Source organism: Gracilinanus agilis, chromosome 3 (assembly GCF_016433145.1).
Source record: "Gracilinanus agilis isolate LMUSP501 chromosome 3, AgileGrace, whole genome shotgun sequence".
Classification (NCBI taxonomy): Eukaryota; Metazoa; Chordata; class Mammalia; order Didelphimorphia; family Didelphidae; genus Gracilinanus; species Gracilinanus agilis.
The window spans coordinates 324,512,121-324,531,948 of record NC_058132.1 but is presented as its reverse complement, the minus strand read 5'-3'; the positions used below and the strand labels follow the sequence as shown (position 1 = coordinate 324,531,948).

Below are 19,828 nucleotides of genomic sequence, written 5' to 3'. Positions count from 1 at the left end.
TGTTAATTTTTAAAATAAAACATTTTTTAAAGAATACACATAAAAACAACCTCTTTTTTTCCCTTTTTTAATTTATAAGGATATTTTATTTTACCAATTACATGTAATAACAATTTTCCACATAAGTTTTCTGAAATTTAATGATCTAAATTGTCTCACTTTCTCCTTTCCTTCACCCTTCCCGGAGATGGTAAGCAAATTGATTTGGGTTATAAATATATTATCATGCAAAATATATTTTCATATCATTTCATATTAATTGGCAAGTCACTTAAGCCTGCTTGCCTCAGTTTTCTCATCTGTAAAATAAGCTGGAGAAGGAAATGGTAAATTATATGAACACTCACATAAAACCAAAACTCCAAAATAAAAACCCAAATAAATTAAAGTGAAAAATCGTATGCTTTGATCTGTATTCTGATTCCAACTGTTCTTTGTCAGAAGTCCTTCAAAATTGTTCTAGATCATTGTATTATTGAGAGCTATTACTATGTACAGTGTTTCCCTGATTCTGCTTATTTCACTCTGCATCAATTCATGTAAGTAAGCACTGGTCATTTTTTTAATGCTGAGATTTGCCCCTGGAAAATGTATATATCTCGGGTTTTCTTCAAAAGACCTATCCCAATATTTGTAAAAATGGTTTCTTTTGTATTCATATCTCAAACTGCAGTGACCTTTGTCTGTCAAATGCAGATATTTGAAATTAAAGTTTTGAAAAAAGTATTTTTTTTTGAAAATGAAATGAAAAAAACTTTTTCATTATTAGAAAAATAAAGTTCTGTGTACAAAAGGAATGTCCATTAATTGGGGAATGGCTAAACAAATTGTGGTATGTGATGGTGATAGAATACTTTTATTCTATAAGGAATGATGGACAGGATGATTTCAGAAAGAACTGGAAAGACCTACATGAACTGATGCAAAGTGAAATAAGCAGAACCAGGAGAACATTGTACACAGTAACAACAATTTTGTGGAATGATCAAATGTGATAGACTTTGTTACTCTCAGCAATACAGTGATACAGGCCAATTCTGAGGGACTTAGGACAAAGAATGCTCTCTACCTCTGGAGAAAGAACTGTTGGAGAAGGAAGGCAGATGGCAGCATGTGATTTTTCCCTTGTTTATTTGGATATATGTTGGGGATTTTGATTTTATAAGATCATTCACTTACAAAAATTAACAATATGGAAATTAAAAATAAATAAGTAAATGATTTTTCCCTAGTGTGTTGTTTTCTTCTAATCTTGGTTGTGTTGGTTTTGTTTGTATAATACAAAACCTTTTTAATTTAATAGTCAAATTATTCATTTTACATCTTTTAATGTTCTCCATCTCTTGTTTGGTGATAAATTTTTCCTTTCTCCTTAGATCTGACAGGGAAACTATTCTATGTTCCTCTGATTTACTTATGGCATCACCCTTCATGTCTAAATCATATTCCCATTTTTTCCTTATCTTAGTAAAGGATATGAGATATACCCTTTAGTTCTTATCTCCAAAGCTGGGATTATTGGATTTATCAAACACTAGATTACTAATGTCATTTACCCCTATCTATTCCATTGATTCACCATTATATTTCTTAGCCAGTACCAGATTGTTTTGATGATTACTGCTTTCTAGTACAGTTGAGATTTTGCTAGGCCATCATCCTTCACTTTTTTTATTAATTCCCTTGATATTCTTGATCTTTTGTTTTTCCAGATGAATCTCATTATTTTTTCTAATTCTATAAAATAGTTTTTGGTAGTTTGATTGGCATGGCACTGAATAAGTAAATTAATTTAGGTAGAATTGTCATTTTTATTATATTAGCTTGGCCTACCCATGAGCAATCAATGCTTTTCCAATTGTTTAAATCTAATTTTATTTGTGTGAAAAGTGTTTTATAATTGTGTTTATATAATTCCTGCATTTACCTTAGCAAATAGATTCCCAAGTATTTTATATTGTATAGAGTTATTTTCAATGAAATTTCTATTTCTGTCTCTTACTACTGGACATTGTTGGTAATATAGAAATGTATGTGGGTTTATTTTGTATCCTGCAACTTTGCTAAAGTTATTAATTATTTCAACTAGTTTTTTAACTGATTTTCTAAGATTCTCTAAGTATACCATCATATCATCTTCAAAGAATGATAGTTCAATTTCCTCATTGCCTACTTTAACTCTTTCAATTTCTTTTCCTTCTCTAATTGTTACAACTAGCATTTCTAATACAATATTAAATAATAGAGGTGATAATCGGCATCCTTGCTTCACCTTTGACCTTATTGGGAAGGCTTCTAACTTATCCCCACTGCAGATGATATTTGTTGATGGTTTTAGAAAGATACTACTTATCATTTTAAAGAAAAGTGCATTGATTCCTATGCTTTCTAGTGTTTTTAAATAACCATTTTTTTAAAGCACTTCAAACTCACTGATAATCAGATCAGTGAAAATTAAAACAATATGAGGTCCACTTTAAAGCCTATGCTATACAAGAAGTATATGACAAAAAGGTGAGATTGGTCAACCATGTAGTAAAGAAGAGAGAATGACAGGCACCCATATTTAGTTCTGCATCGTTACCAAAAAATTTTACATTTACTTTGTCTACAAGACCTAGAGGGAAGCTTCCAAGAATTTGAATAGATCTCTGTGGAAGGTCCATAGGGTGAAAGAGAATTCTTTACTCAATTGTCTATCTTGAGTTAACACTAACTTAAGTATCCCTACTTAGTAGCTCACTAGACTGAAGACAGGATTAACTCTCCTTTGTCTACTTTTAAATTGAATCAACAAAAGATTGAACAGCCTACTTAGTACTAGGTGAGAAGCTAGCAAGGTACTTAGAGAATTCACAAGTCACTTACTTAGAGAGCTCCACCTATAATGCAGGACTGATGCAAGATCTCTTGCATTTGCAAAATCACCCTCAGCAATCCTGGCAGTTAGGGCAATGGAACTTTGACCCAGCAAGTGCCTGTCTCAGGACCTGACTGTTGGAGCTGGGACTATAAGTACCTCTGGAGAATCAACCTGGAGGTTCTGATTTCCTTGACCTCACCCAGACATCCAGCTACCCCCTGGACTTCCCCTTGGGACCCCGGAAGGGAAAGGGAGATTGGGTTGTGGAACGTGGACAGGAATTAGTTAAGTTAGGCTAGCCAGGGACACCCCTAAACCAAATCATTACCCTCTTTTGTCAAGCTGGTAGACCACTCTACATCAGGGCAGTGGGATTTATCCCTGGCTGAGGGGCCAGTTCCCTCTGCCTGATCCTACCTTCTGAGGCCCTCTGCCAGCACTGGCCATTCACTCACAGCAACTGCTTCTCCAGACCCTAGCCCTCTTCCCTCAGTTTACCCTTGTGTGTTTTTTTTTTATTTTAAACCCTTAACTTCTGTGTATTGACTTATAGGTGGAAGAGTGGTAAGGGTAGGCAATGGGGGTCAAGTGACTTGCCCAGGGTCACACAGCTGGGAAGTGTCTGAGGCCGGATTTGAACCTAGGACCTCCCGTCTCTAGGCATGGCTCTCAATCCACTGAGCTACCCAGCTGCCCCCCCTCTTACCCTTGTGTTTTAAATAAACCCCTTGCCTGATTCTGAGAGTTTCCATAGTTCATTTATAACATCAACCAGGGCTAAGGGGCTGAAGAGAAGGAGGACAGCTACCACTTGTCTCCAGAGGGCGTTAAACCAGGCATCCATTTTATCCAGGAAGTGAGACAGCTTCACTTCCTGTTGGTTTCTGGTTTCTCACCAGCAGGGAGGGGCTCCTCACTCCTCACCTTAAAGGAGCCTACAGACAGCAGGGAGACTGACTGAACATCTCAGCTTAGGCCCGTATATACCTGGCTGCCTCAAATCAACAAATACTGTAGTTGTAGGCAAACTGGTCCAGGGGACTTACTGGTACCACCAGCTCCCCTATTATCAGCCTGATTACCCCACCTCATTACACACCCTTTTAACTCAGTCCCAAACTTGTGAATCCTATGATCAGAATTGACACCTTCAGAGGCCTTTAATAAGAGTTGATACCTTCAGAGGATGAGAGGTGATTATCCCACAAACCCTGCCTCCTGGGCAGTGAGGGACAATTTGGAAACTGTGATTGGCCCCTGTGAAGAGGGGAAGGGACAAGAAGTCACCATAAATGCAAGTCCCAAACTCCCTCAGAGGAAATTGTCTTTGAGAAGATAGTCTGAAGAGATTGTTTTCTGGAGATAGTCTTCTGACTGGGGAGAGTCTTCGAGGGAGCTTTGCTGGAGACTGCAGCTTGGATTGTAGGCTTGGAGCTCGATTTCTTTGGGTGAGTGAAAGGCTGACTCCTTTCCTAGTTTCCTAAGAAACTAGCTTCCATCTTGGAGGAAGCCTCGTGGTTACTCACCAACCAGCCTTCCTGGTTGAGAGCTAATTAATCTGCCTGGATTAAGCAGACCAGGAATAAACATTTAAATTGATAGGTTAGATAACTTCTCTAACCTCTTCACATTTCTCTACTTTATTGTTTCCTCTCCATTTTGTAAATAAATTTCTGACTTGAGATATGATAAATATTTGGCGACCCCATAATTTCATAAAATTATTGTCCAACCATTAATTTTAACCCTTACAATAGAACATGAGAAAGTAACACAAGATGAGAAGATGTAGATAGATCCTGATCTACCCCCAACAGGTGGGAGTAATAATAATAAGCATTTATAAAATATATGTTAGTAAACAATTTTTGACAAAGTATGCTATACATTAGAAGACATATATATTTTACCTATTTCATACAATTAAATCTGATTCTTGGGAAGGAATGCTATTTTTAAGGGCTGAGATGAACAATCGTTAGTGTAGGTCCAAGGTATATCATAGTTTGATAATTTTTTTAATGTACTCTCTAGTTTGGGAAGGCATAGTTTGATTTTGAGATCATTTAGAAACACAGAATCTTCGATTTAGAGATGAAAGTGTCCTTAAAAATCTAGCCCCTTTATATTACAAATGAGGAAATGAAGCTGGGGGTGATTAAGTAATTTGTCCAAAAGCACACAGGTGCAAGCTACTGGGATTTAAAACCACATCCTTTATTCCATTGGCCCTCTATTAGTCTCTCTGATGTAAATGCAGCTCTGATTATCGGTCTCCACTGATTTGCCTTAATTTAATCATTGCTTTTAATTTCCTCATTTTAAAAGAATAATTGTTGAAAGATTAGATAAATGGTAGATCGTTTTGCAATTATAAAGCATGATTTAACTATATGACATTAATCAAAACGTATTAATTGGAAGAATTTGATTCAGAAGTTTTATTCTGAAAGTAATAGAATCTGAGGACCCAATGAAATCTACTTCATAAGCCTGGGAAATGTAGCCAATGTTAATGGTCTTCACAGTTTTCTCTATTTTTTAGTCTTCATCTAAAAGACAGAGAGTAAGTGTTGCAATTTGGTGATAAGATAATCGTCTTGATACTTGTTACCATTTAAATGTGAGGTGGAGTGTTGGCCCAGCCTAACATTAACAAGCTACTTACTTAATACCTTCAGTAATAAAATGTGGCATTTTCCTGCCCTCTGGGCCCTTTCCTTTAAGAAGTCCTCTAGGCAGGAAGGAAGGGACAGAGGGCCCAAAGTGGCAAAACTTCAGCAGGTCTGGAAAGGATCACAGAACAAAATGTGTTTGTTTGTTCATTTATTCCCTTCCACCTTGTAAAAGGTAAGAGTTTGGGGCCAAGATTTTACTCCATGGTTTTTATATTTATTTTAAGATTTGATTTTGTTCACTATAAATTTTTTTAATTAAAAGAAAAGATTGGGTCAGCTAGGTGGCACAGTGGATAGAGAACCAGGCCTGGAATTGGGACAACTTCAAATGAAATCTGTCCTGAGGGGGCAGCTGGGTAGCTCAGTGGAATGAGAGTCAGGCCTAGAGACAGGAGGTCCTAGGTTCAAATCTGGTCTCAGCCACTTCTCAGCTATGTGACCCTGGGCAAGTCACTTGACCCCCATTGCCTAGCCTTACCACTCTTCCACTAAGGAGCCAATACACAGTATTGACTCCAAGACGGAAGGTAAGGGTTTAAAAAAAAAAAAAAAAGGAATCTGTCCTGAGACATTTCCTAGCTGTGTGACCCTGGGCAAGCCATTTAACTCCAATTGCCTAGCCCTTGCTCCTCTGTAGTAGAGTTGTTACTAGGAAAGAAAGGGGAGAGAGAGAGAAAGAGACAGACAGACAGAGATGGAGGAAGGAAGGAAGGAAGGAAGGAAGGAAGGAAGGAAGGAAGGAAGGAAGGAAGGAAGGATAGCTTATTCCATGTTTTAAATAAAGTAGAAATGGGAAAATTTATATGAGGTATTGTGATGTAATGAAAGAAGTGTTAGACTCTGGAGCCAGAGTTCAGATATTGCCTCAAATAGTTACATATTCTAAAAGGAAATTGAGATCCAAGTAAATTAGGGACCTACTCAAAGTTTCAGAGGTAGCAAATGTCAGGGCTGGGATAGGCTTCAAATTCCACAGTTTATCCCTAGCATAAGTGTAGTTCTGATTCTGATTCAAATATCAACCTGATTTAGTCCATTAGTTTCCACAATTATAAGAAAAGAATTGTCTAAAGGCATATTAGGCAAGTCACTTTTCTTCTCCAGGCCTTGATTTTCTAATCTGTAAAGATCTGGGGAGAATAATAAGGATAATAATAGTCAGAGGTTGCTGTGGTCCTGCAGACTAAAACTTATATTAGGTGTGGAGTAGCCAGGAGAATCTCTCTCTCTTTAGAGATACTATGGTCAAGAAAACAGTTTTCCAGAAGTGCTCTATACCCATATAGGATTTGGATAGTTGATTTTTATTTCCTATTTCTTTAAGCTCTTTTATGTAAGATATTACATATGTGTATAATATATTGTTCATATTATTTATTATATATACATATATAATATATTGACTATGAAATAATTGTTAAACTAAATTTAACGTAAACTTATATACATATTGGCACATATGTGAGAATACATGTATGTGAATATGTGAATATATTATGTAATGTATGTGGTATAATTTGATTTAATATTAAATAATAATTGTTAAAATAAATGTAATATAAATGTAGATACATATTTATACCCATATGAGAATACATTCATGTATAAATATATTTATATGTGAGTATGACATATTATATGATGACCACAAGAGATAATAAATATACATATTGTATAATATATGATATAATAAATATGTTTATACATGTGTGTATGTATGTATTTTCATCAAGAAAATCTGGGTTCATATCCTACCTCAGACTTACAAGCTTTGCCACTTTGGGCAAACCATGCATGCACGCACACATGTGGGCTTGTGTGTGTATGTGTGCATATGTGCGTTTTGTTTGACTCAATTTGAGAGTTATAAAAGTGGTAGCCATTTATAAAATATTAAGTTAAGTCAAAAAAAATCTGTTAGTAGTTCTTAATAATTTAATATAATATAAATACAGCAAAAGAGAGAAATGTAAGAGGGAAGTAGAAAATATTTCCTAGCTAACTATCCTAGCTAAATATCCTATAATTGCTGATCCAAAGAAATTCAGTTCAATTCCAACAAAAGCTTCCACAGGTCCTCCATGTCCAATAACCTCTTCAATATGAGTCTCACCAGTGTATGCCTCTTCCTTCAGCTCTAGTCATCTACCCAGAAAGCCTCCAGCCCAGAATCATGTAGAATCCTCCTTACCCAGAAGAATCTCCTCATCAAAGAGCCTAGGAAGGAAGGAATGACTCTTCTCCTCAGTCTTACCTGTTATAGTCCTTTTTCCACATTACTTCCTGTCTTTCTCCCACTTCATGGGAACCAATCACAGCTTCCAAACTGCCTAGCACTGCCCAGGGGGCAGTGTCTGTGGGATCCACCTCCCATCCTCTGAGAGTGTCAAAAGGATTCACAAATTCCTGACTGATTGAGTTAAACAGGTGGGGCACTCCAAAGTACTTGATTAGTTAAGATAAAGAAATTCCCTTTCACAATCCCCCCCACCCCCACCTGTGATTCTATTGGGAGATGAACATGTTGAAATCTCTCAGGTTTACATGCCTAGTCTCCCCAATGAATCATTTCACAAAACTAGCTTATATCTCTAAAGATCTTTTGGCTAGAGGTGCATACAACATTGCACTATTTAAGAAGAAATTAGAATAATTTGGAGATAAGAGGGAAATGAGAGAGAGAGAGAGAGAGAGAGAGAGAGAGAGAGAGAGAGAGAGAGTGTAAAACCAATGACTGGCTGATTGGCAGGGGCATTAACAAAAAGTCAATTGGGGGCAATCCCCTTTGGCAATAAGAGTTTACATTCAAAATAAATGTGTTCTACTCCCTTCAGTTCAATCAATTTGGTGAGGAAAAAGCCATTCAATGGTTTGGGGTTTAAATCTCATCAAAATCAATATATCCTTTACTCACATAATAAAAAGATCAGATTTTTTAAATGACACAACTTACATAACACTTATATATATATCAAGAGACCTCACACTTCTCAAAGTGCAAGAATGAAAGAGGTTTGGAGAGAAATAATTAAGAAAAGCTAAATTTAATTCTTAAATAAATCAAAGACTTTTTTCTGAGCCTGGGTAACATTATATTCACATATTTGACATATATATCAAATATATACGTATGTGTATATTATTTAATGTAAGAAATAAAATTAATATAGAGGAACAGAATTAAAAATATCATGGTTTCAAAGAGTTTATTGAAAGCCATTTAGAAAAATGAAGCCATGTGCCTGTTGAGTTAATTTAAAGAGACCTGCCATTTACCTGCTCTTCCTCCACAATCACAAAAAGAGAGTGAGCCAGTCCCACCACTTCCTATTTAACCTTTTGTCTACATTATTAGGTAATTGCGTATATCATTTACGTAAGCCAGGAATCATGGGAAGTTTCAAGTTTCAAGTCCCCTAAACATCCACAGGAAGTTTAGATCAGGGACCTCAAAATTAGTTCAAGGACTCCAAAATTTCCAATAGCACATTATATATGTATGTATATGTATATATGTAGGTATTATGTTGTATTACATTTATATATGTGCATGCGCATATGTGTGCATATGCATTGTTTGCCATATCAACTTTATAGCTAAAAAGTAACCCAAGCCCAAAAGAAGTCTTTGGTTTATTTAGGAATTAAATTTAACTTTTCTTATTTATTTCTCTCCAAACCTCCTTCATTCTTTCACTTTGAGAAGTGAGAGGTCTCTAGATAGATAGATGGTTAGACAGACAGATGGATAGATAGATAGATAGATAGATAGATAGATAGATAGATAGATAGATGGATGGATGGATGGATGGATGGATGGATAAAAGAGATAGAGAGATAAAAATTGGCAATGCTATGATATATATATATATATATATATATGGACCATACTGCTAAAAGACATCTGTTGTTCCATTATGAAAATTCTGTCATTTCTGCTTTTTTAATTTTTTTAAACATTTATTAATATTCATTTTTAACATGGTTACATGATTCATGCTCCTACTTTCCCCTTCACCCCCCGCTCTCCCCCCACCCATGGCCGATGCACATTTCCACTGGTTTTAACATGTGTCCTTGTTTAGGTCCTATTTCCAAATTGTTGTTAGTTGCATTGGTGTGGTAGTTTCGAGTCTACATCCCCAATCATGTCCTCCTCAGCCCATGCGTTCAAGCATTTGTTTTTCTTATGTTTCCTCTCCTGTAGTCCTTCCTCTGAAAGTGGGTAGCGTTCTTTACCATAAATCCCTCAGAGCTGTCCTATGTCATTGCTTTCTGCTGGTAATGTCCATTACATTCAATTTTACCATAGTATATCCATCTCTGTGTACAGTGTTCTTCTGGCTCTGCTTCTTTCACTCTGCATCAGTTCCTGGAAGTCTTTCCAGTTCACATGGAATTCCTCCAGTTCATTATTCCTTTGAGCACAATAGTATTCCATCACCAGCATATACCACAATTTGTTCAGCCATTCCCCAATTGAAGGACATACCCTCCTTTTCCAGTTCTTTGCCACCACAAAAAGCGCAGCTATAAATATTTTCGTACAAGTCTGTTTATTTATGATCTCTTTGGGGTATTCATTTCTGCTTTTTTAATGTATATTCCTAGTCTAAACCTCATACAGTATTTTCAAACAATGTGATGTGACCTATAACATTCTTTTCAGTGAACAAACAAAAATAACAATTGGACTGTGTCAGAGTCTCAGAGTGAGCTGTTGCTGGAATAAAACAACCAGAATACAAATGATAAGTATCTTTCAAGGGTCTCTGCCCAGTCTTTATGGAATCTCTCCTTTTCCCCTCACTACAATTCACACTCCAGTGACATTGAATGGAAGAAACTCTCTACAGGCACAGAAGGACAGAAGCCAGACTGGAATCAGCTGTGGATTCCACTCTACCTACAATATCAAGATAGCTGAGAGAAAAGATCTAGATGGGTCCCTGCTAGGTTTTTGGACAGATTGATTCATGTTTGGTCCAAACCTGATGAATGAAGGAACCACTGAAGAAAGAGGGGCTCCAGGTTCACTCAGGTAAGAATGTGTGTGTGTGTGTGGTGTGTGTGTGTGTGTGTGTGTGTGTGTGTGTGTGTGTGTGTGATGGGCAAAGAGGTATGTAGGATAGAGATGAGGACTCACGAAGCTTGGGAAACATTTCCTTTTTCTTCTGGAACCCCTGGTTTGGGGAAACTTAAGAAATTTGAAGTTTACTGAAACAATTAAAGATTTCTGGATGGGAGGCTGCAGTAGATTGATACCTAGGCTTGGAGTTGGGAAGACCTGGGTTCAAATCTGGCCTCAGACATTTTCTAACTGTGTGGCCTTGGGCAAGTCCCTTAAACCCCCTTGCCTAGCCCTTACTGCTCTTCTGTCTTGGAACAAATACACAGTATTGATTATAAGACGGAAGGTAAGGGTTCAAAGAAAATTTTAAAAGATTTCTGGGTGCCAAATTTTAGGCTGTCCCAGCATAACTGCTATGGGAGATCTTCAAGGATGTTCAAGGGTACTTCCATGTAGTCATAGAATGTTAAATCATGAGAATTAACCCTTTGGTTGTTGGGTTTTGTAATTGCCTTTTTTTGGCTACTGTGATGTAAGTCTTTTTGAATGCTTTATGTTCTTATGATTTTCTTCAGATTTAAAATATTCAAATCCTGAATTCATGACAACATTGTATTGTATTGTTTCATATATAACAAAATGTTCTTTTTACTTTTCTATGTGGATGGTTTATACCCTGTGGCAGACATGGTTTAGATCTCAGACTTTGACTTTTTTTCCTGTCTTTAGATGTACTAATGTCAAAATTAATCCTATTAATCAAATGACAGAGATCTTTGCTATAAGTGTGGAACTGATTGATTATAACTTGATTACTGATTTATAGTTAAGAGTTTTGTTAATCATAATAGAAACCCTTAAAATCAAACTTTATCATTGTAATCAAGTTTTAAGGCTTTGAGACTTAAGAGTATTTTGTGCAGAGCTAATGCCAACCATCTATAAAGAAGCAAAACAAGATGCCAGTTGAGAGAGATAAGACGACAGATGAAGGATGATTCAATCTGGTCACAAGATTTTTTCCTAGTGCTGGTTTTCACTGGCACAGAGAGTGGTAGATAAGAGGCCTTCCAGATTTTGTTCTGAGGAGAAAACTAATTCTATGCCCCTGTTAAGAATAGAATTTCCTGGAGACTATATCTTAATTCATAATTATTTGTTAAATAATTTTATAAGTGGGTTATAAAAAGAAAAGGCCTCTAGCCACTTGTAGCTGGCAAGTTCCCTGACCATGCCTGGGAGCTGGGCTCACCTTCTTGTTCTCACTTCCCAGCCCCAAAGCCCTCCCTTCTCTCTTGAGTCAAATTTATTCTCTTAGTGACAGTCTCTTTCCAAAGCCCCTACAATAGAGGACTCTGACTTCAACTTGGGCAAGAGGTGGGTCTTCCAAAAGCCAAGGAGTCATGAAGGATAAGAGATAAGGGTCTTCTGGACACCAGGAGTCATGAGACCCCTAACTCAGCCCCCAGAGTGTGCACATCTGCCCCTCTCTTCCCCCCCACTATCCTTCCCCTCTCCACTACCTTGGATTTGATCAGAGTGGTGGGCAAGTTGCGGCCCAACCCAATCATGGAGCAACTTCAAGCTTAATATCAAAACTCACCTTTTTTAAAATCCAGAGTTTATCCTGAAGTCTTGGGGTACCAAAGAAAAGGGTACAGGTTAGTGTTAAATTCTCACACACACACCCTCTCTAACACCAGGAATTCTGGAAAGTCCTTGGTGTGGGAGGGCACTGTGGGGTTGGTTCTTACAAGAGGACATTGAGGGGCAGCTGGGTAGCTCAGTGGAGTGAGAGTCAGGCCTAGAGACAGGAGGTCCTACGTTCAAACCCGGCCTCAGCCACTTCCCAGCTGTGTGACCCTGGGCAAGTCACTTGACCCCCATTGCCCACCCTTACCACTCTTCCACCTATGAGCCAATACACAGAAGTTAAGGGTTTAAAAAAAAAAAAAGAACCAATCACAATCTTAGTTTGGGGGAGGAGATATTTCTAGACTTTATAGAACCACTAAACTATATTTAAAAAAAAAAAAAAAAAAAGGTATCCTAGGGGCAGCTGGGTAGCTCACTGAATCCAGGGCCAGGAGGTCCTGGGTTCGGATCTGGTCTCAGACACTTCCTAGCTGTGTGACCCTGGGGAAATCAGTTAACTGTCATTACCTAGGCCTTACCACTCTTCTGCCTTAGCCCCAATACATAAATTTTATTCTAAGACAGAAGGTAAGGGTTTAAAGAAAAATAAAAAGCTATTCTAACTGTCTCAAGGGTCTTGTGTTACTGAGGGACCATTGACCACTGTTATTGGTAACTGCCAGCCTTGCCAATAAATAGGTAAGTTCTACCCTTTTGTGCCTCAGTCTCTCATTATCCAAGATCTATTGCAACAAAGGATACATTTCAGAATTAGCAGACATTTGAGAATTCTGACACAGAGGGATAGTGGTTAGTATAAGGGCCAGAAATGTAAGGGATAAAAATAAAAGAGTTGGACTACATATATGAGTGTGATCACCAAGAATTATTACTCAATTCCAAATAACTTTTTATGATAGTTTATTTACAAAAGGAGAAAGAGTGAAAGTAAGGAAATCAGAGAGAGTAGATATTTACTCTGGCCCAGTCTGAACCAGGCAGAGTTTAAGAGACCCCAGCAAAGGGGCCCAAAGAAAGGGTTTAGTCATGAGGCCTTGTCCAAGACGAGGGGCCTCTCAGGAGGCTAGTACCTCCAGAACAAGCCAGGGAAAGGAGTCAACCTTTTTCACTCACCCATGTGGTAGTCCTAATAGAAAATAGAAAGCAGTCCTTAGCTGGAGCTCCTCCAGGGTCCAGTTGAAGGCGAAAAAAACCTTCTCACAGGAAGTTGTTGCCACTTTTAAAGTCACTTCCTGTGCCTTCCTTCCACTTTACGTGGACCAATTACAGCTAAAGCTTTGCTTAGGACTATCCAGAGGGCAGTCAGTCAATTCTGATTCATCACCCACTTTCATACACATGGGTCACAGACCTCCCCATACTTAAGGATAAATAGGGTATATATACTTTTTGTGATTAAATCTAAAAATGGACAGGGGAGAGTTAATCCCATCTTCATATAAGAACCACTAAAACCATGGAAGACTCAAAAGGCTGTGGTCTAAATCTGTGACTAACTGCCTTGTCCTGATGAAGAAAGACATTCCCTTTTCTTCTCATTTAAGTCTTTTCTGTTCTAGGCAGCTTTCTCAGACTCTAAATTCCATAGAAGGAGCCTTACCTTGGACTGCTCCCTCTAGCTACTGCATTTGTTCCTATCAGAAATAATGTTACTGAACCAACAGAGCTGGAGAAAATCCCAAACCTTGCTGACTAGAGCCCTCACTGCAGTGAAGCAATTATTTTACACGTCCCTAAGCAACTGGCTATCCCACTCAGCACAGGAGCTTTTCCGTACCTTTTTGTCATTCCTCAATCCTCCAAAAAGTACCCTACCCTCTCAGCTGAGGGCCAGTCTTATATTTCACCAAAACAAACAAACAAATTCAATGGCCATTTCCCAGGAACTCTCTCCTCATTTCACATTACCCAGATGTCCTCTGCCACTAATCTCATTCATTGCTGACGTGGCCCTTGACCTTGCTAAAGAGAATCCTTTGATCTCATTCTATCCCATCTTCTCTAACCCTCTTTTATTGTCTCTCTTCAGTCTCTCCCTATCTACTAGCTCTTTCTCCACTGACTACAAAAACCTCCATTTCTCCTGAATTCTCAAAAAAGCATTCCATCTGACCATCCCCAATAACGGTCATGTTAGAGCTCTACTCTCTTTCATGAGTAAAGTCCTTGATAAAGTCATCTCCAGTTGGTGCCTCTACTTCCTCTCCTGTCATTCTCTTTTATAGCATCTGTGATCTGACTTCCCACTTCATCATTCAATGGAAACTGCTCCCCTCCAAAGTTACCAGTGATCTCTCTTTTTTTTTTTTTAAACCCTTAACTTCTGTGTATTGACTTATAGGTGGAAGAGTGGTAAGGGTAGGCAATGGGGGTCAAGTGACTTGCCCAGGGTCACACAGCTGGGAAGTGTCTAAGGCCAGATTTGAACCTAGGACCTCCCATCTCTAGGCCTGGCTCTCAATCCATTGAGCTACCCAGCTGCCCCCACCAGTGATCTCTTAATTGAAACATAATGCCCTTTTTTTTTTTTCAGTCCTCATTCTTGATTTCTCTGCAATCTCTTCTTCTCCTGGATGCCCTTTCCTTAGGACACAGCTCTCTTTCTCTTTCACATCCTACTATTTTACACCAACTTCTCAGTCTTTTTTTGATGAGATCATTCCTACTAAGAGGGAGTATACTCCCAAGGTCTGTCTTTGGCCTCCCCTCCCCTCCCCTCCCCTCCCCTCTCCTCTAGGTGATTTTTCAGACCTGTTTATCTAGTCTCAACTTCTTTCCTGAACTCCAGTCTGGGATCACCAACTGCTTTTGTCCTAGGTGGCACAGTGGATAAAACACTGGGAGGTCCTAGGTTCAAATCTGGCCTCAGACACTTAATAGCTGTATGACCCTGGGCAAGTCATTTAACTCCATTTCCTTAGCCCTTGTCCTTCTGTCTTAGAATTGTTACTAAGATAGAAAGTAAGGATTAAGGGGAGGGAGAAACTGTTTATGTCCAGGCTCTTTGACCCAATGACACTGACCTGTTTGCTGTTCTTCACACAAGACAGTCCACCTCCTAACTATGACTTTTCCCTGGCTGTCCCACTTGCCTGTTTCCTCACTTCTACCTTTTGCTTCCCAGGTTTCCTTTAAGACATCTCAAGTCCCACCTATATAAGATGCATTTCTACAGTTCTCCCTTCTTCTTTGGCACTCCCCTTCTTCCCTGGTGTCTTCTTCTGGACATCTTTCCATGGGGTTTCCCCCATATTAGACTGTGAACACCTGAAGGAAAAGGATAAGATTTTTTTGCTTTTCTTTGTATCTCCAGGATTTATCATAGTGTCTGACAAAAAGTAAGACCTTAATGCATGCATATTGATGATTCCCTGGATAGGGAAAGGGAATCTGCTTGTCTTAAAAAGAATCACAGGCCCAGTCTCTATTCCCATTATTGTACCCACTTTCTATTAGATTTTAAACTCTAATATTTAGAGTTTAAATATAAAGCAAGGACTGTCTCTGTGTATCCCCAGTGGCTAGGAACTTAACAAATGATTGTTTGATTATTTTCACAGTTATGATGTTGAAATCCTGTATGACAAACTAAAGTTTTCTATGTGTAATGAATATAGGATGCAGCTAGGTGGCTCAGTAGATTGAGCAGCAGCCTGGTGTCAGGAAGACCTGAGTTCAAATATGATATGAGACACTTTTACAGACCTTGGGCGTGTGTCTTAACCCAGTTTGCCTCAGTTTTCTCATTTGTAAAATGAGCTGGAGAAAGAAATGACAAGCACTCGAGTATCTTTGTCACGAAAATCCCAAATGGAATCACAGACTTGGACTGCTGCTGAATAACAACGATGGGTTTTGGTGCAAGAGTTCCACTAAATTAATAAGGAGTGAGAAAGAAGGAGCAAGGCAATATGAATGAGGAATGGAGAGGTAAGGAATTTAATTCTGACATCCTCCCAGTAAGCCAGAAAGTGAGGGAGAGGGGCAGACCAGTCAAACTGTAGTTTTCTGTCTCTTTCTTGCCAATATCAGTTATTATTCAAAGGGATCCCTTTGCCAGGAATAAGGTGGACTAGATGGACTCTGAGTTAACCTCATCATGCACATGAAGACTTACTTTTAACTAGCAAAGTGGTTAGAAAAACGCAGTCTCTTCAAGTTCAACCAGCAGGCATTTGTCATGTGATTTCTCTGTGTCCAAGGACATGAAATATTCCAAGCTGAAGAAGAGCCTCATTTTCCTAAAATGTGAAAATGGGAGGGACTCGAAAGACTCAAAGATTCCTCTCAGCTCTAAATCAATGGTCTTTAGGATCCTTTGCCAGTGAGGTAAAGGGACCAGAGATGTTGGAGGGTCTGTCTAAGTCAAAGGGTTCCTGCTGTAGCCAAGTAGGGAGGTCCTTTGTACTCCAGGTGTACTAGGCATGTGGCAGGGGAAGCATGGGAGGAAAGGTCTAGACTTCCGAAGCAAGCTGGGGTTTGAAGACGGCCAGGTCCTAAAACCTGCAAGTCAGCAACCCCGGCAACGTTTGCCTCGAGCGGTCTGACGAAGCGCCCGCGGGTGTCCCGGTATGGTCAGGTGGGAAAAGACCGGGTGGGAGAGGCGGGATGGGAGCCGGACGGGATCGGGAGGAGGGAGGCCAGTCCAGGAAGGAGCCAAACTCCTGAGAAGGCGGGGTGCGAGAGCTGCGACGGTCTGGGTCCCAAGCGAAGTCAAGGACGAGGAGTGAAGGAGCAGAAGCAGAAGCAGAAGCAGAGGCAGGCAGCGGGAGGGACGGGATTAGACTGAGGAAACGCCCGCCCCCGGCCTTGCGCGGGTTCCCAGATACTTTTCCCTGCCCGGGAGTGCAAGTTCCGCAGCAGAGCCATTAGATGGCAGTCTCCATTGGGAGCGTCTCGGTGTGTGACGTCCTGAAGGGGGTAGGGCGTATGCAGATGAAGAGACCTCTGGGCCTTCGTTCCCCGACCGGTTCCTGCAAGTGGGAAACAGAGATTTGGCGGGTTCGGAGGGGCTTCAGCCGGTTTGGTCGGGTTTGAAGCGCTGGAGGCGTGTGCGATTTGCGTGTCTACAGCGTGTGGTGTGGGACGCGGAAGAGCTGTGTAAGTAAGCCTGAGTTAGGAGTGTGTGGTTGTTGAGGGCGTGGGGGTTCGCGTTAGCGAAAAGCATACTTACCTGGCAGGGGTGATTCCATGATCACGAAGGTGGTTTCCCCAGGGCGAGGCTTATCCATTGCACTCCGGATGGGCTGACCCCTGCGATTTCCCCAAATGCGGGAAACTCGACTGCATAATTTGTGGTAGTGGGGGACTGCGTTCGCGCTCTCCCCTGATATTCTCGTATACCAAAAATAGTTTATTCGAAAAGCTTATTTTTGTGCCTCTGTAAGTATTTTTTGTTGGGCCTCTGTCTTCTTTAGGAATGGAGAGATTTTTTAGCTTAATTTTTAGTACTGAAGCACTTAACTGATTACTTGTCTCCTAAAAAAGAAACATGTGGAGATTACTACTTAATTTTTTTCTTCTTGTTTTTAAACCCTTAGCTTCTGTGTATTGGCTAAGGCCAAAAAAATACGTGGAATAAAGCCAATAAAGAGTGGTAAGGAGTGGGCAGGGGCGGGAAAGTGTCTGAGGCCGGATTTGAACCTGAGCTACCCCTAGCTGCCCCTACAATTGCTCTTGACAATAGTTACATATTACTTTACCGGCAAGGGTCTTTTTTTTTTTTTTTTTTTCCCCGAAGTAGCTGCTGTTAACTCTACATATTCTCCATATTCCAAGGAGCATAAAAATCGAAAAGGGGTGGAGAGGGAGAGAACTACAACCAGAAATTTAAGGGAAAATGAGATTTGAGAGCTTTTTTAATAAAAGTATTTTTTTCTTTTTTAAACTTACCTTCCGGCAATGGCGGGGGTGGGTGGGGGTGGGGGTGGAGTGGTCAAGTGACTTGCCCAGGGGCCACACAGCTGGGAAGTGTCTGAGATCACATTTGAACCTAGGACCGCCTGTCTTGAGGCCTGGCGCTCTCAATCCAGTAATCCAGCTGGGCGCCCCTAATGCTTTTTAAAAAAATTAATATTTATCTTTTAGAAAAGTTAACATGGTTACATAATTCATGCTCTTTCCCCTTCACACCCGCCCCCCAACTTTCCCACCACCACCCCCAGGGCTGATGCGTATTTCCACTGGTTTTAACGTGTCATTAAGACCTATTTGATAGTTGCATTGGTGTGGTAGTTTTGAGTCTACCTCCCCAATCATGTCCACGTCAACTCACGTGTTCAAGCAGTTTTTCTTCTGTTTCCACTCCTGCAGTTCTTCCTCTGAATGTGGGTAGCGTTCTTTTCCCTAAACCCCTCAGAATGTTCCTGGATAACATTGCATTGCTGCTAGTACAGAAGTCCCATTTTACCACAGTATATTGGTCTGTATGTGCAATGTTCATTCTGGCTCTGCTCCTTTCACTCTGCATCAATTTCTGGAGATCTTTCCAGTTCACATGGAATTCCTCCAGTTTATTATTCCTTTGAGCACAATAGTACCCCAATGCTTTCTTAAGATAAAAAAAGGACCATGGTGTTGTGTTGGGGAAAAAGGAGCTGGGGGGGTAATGTCAAAAAATTGCGGGTTTAGGTAAAAGCTAAAGAAGAAGGTTATATATAAAGATGTCAAACTTTTAGAGGAAATAAATGAAAAAAAAAAAGGAATAATGAAACAACTGTAAAATGAAAGGTTTCAGTAAAATTCCGAGGTACAACTGGCACTATACCTATGTTAAAGTAGAGAAAAACTATCTTATATACAAGAGTTTCCTGTCAAGACTTATGTCAAGCTATTTTTAGCACACGAGGATATCAGGGGAGAGCGCGAACGCAGTCCCCCACTACCACAAATTATGCAGTCGAGTTTCCCGCATTTGGGGAAATTGCAGGGGTCAGCCCATCCGGAGTGCAATGGATAAGCCTCGCCCTGGGGAAACCACCTTCGTGATCATGGAATCACCCCTGCCAGGTAAGTATGCTTTTTGCCAACGCGAACCCCCACGCCCTCAACAACCACACACTCCTAACTCAGGCTTACTTACACAGCTCTTCCGCGTCCCACACCACACGCTGTAGACACGCAAATCGCACACGCCTCCAGCGCTTCAAACCCGACCAAACCGGCTGAAGCCCCTCCGAACCCGCCAAATCTCTGTTTCCCACTTGCAGGAACCGGTCGGGGAACGAAGGCCCAGAGGTCTCTTCATCTGCATACGCCCTACCCCCTTCAGGACGTCACACACCGAGACGCTCCCAATGGAGACTGCCATCTAATGGCTCTGCTGCGGAACTTGCACTCCCGGGCAGGGAAAAGTATCTGGGAACCCGCGCAAGGCCGGGGGCGGGCGTTTCCTCAGTCTAATCCCGTCCCTCCCGCTGCCTGCCTCTGCTTCTGCTTCTGCTTCTGCTCCTTCACTCCTCGTCCTTGACTTCGCTTGGGACCCAGACCGTCGCAGCTCTCGCACCCCGCCTTCTCAGGAGTTTGGCTCCTTCCTGGACTGGCCTCCCTCCTCCCGATCCC

The 19,828-nt window shown here is 40.3% G+C and overlaps 2 non-coding genes across 2 annotated transcripts; one reads left to right on the top strand and one right to left on the bottom strand.

Moving 5' to 3' along the window:
- Positions 1-17,433: 17,433 nt before the first annotated feature.
- LOC123243440 lies at positions 17,434-17,597 on the top strand. The gene has a single exon (XR_006505965.1). It is a non-coding gene; the product is annotated as a U1 spliceosomal RNA (small nuclear RNA).
- A 1,523-nt stretch (positions 17,598-19,120) lies between these two features.
- On the bottom strand, positions 19,121-19,284 carry LOC123243463. Its single transcript, XR_006505986.1, has one exon. It is a non-coding gene; the product is annotated as a U1 spliceosomal RNA (small nuclear RNA).
- Between the last annotated feature and the right edge of the window lie 544 nt (positions 19,285-19,828).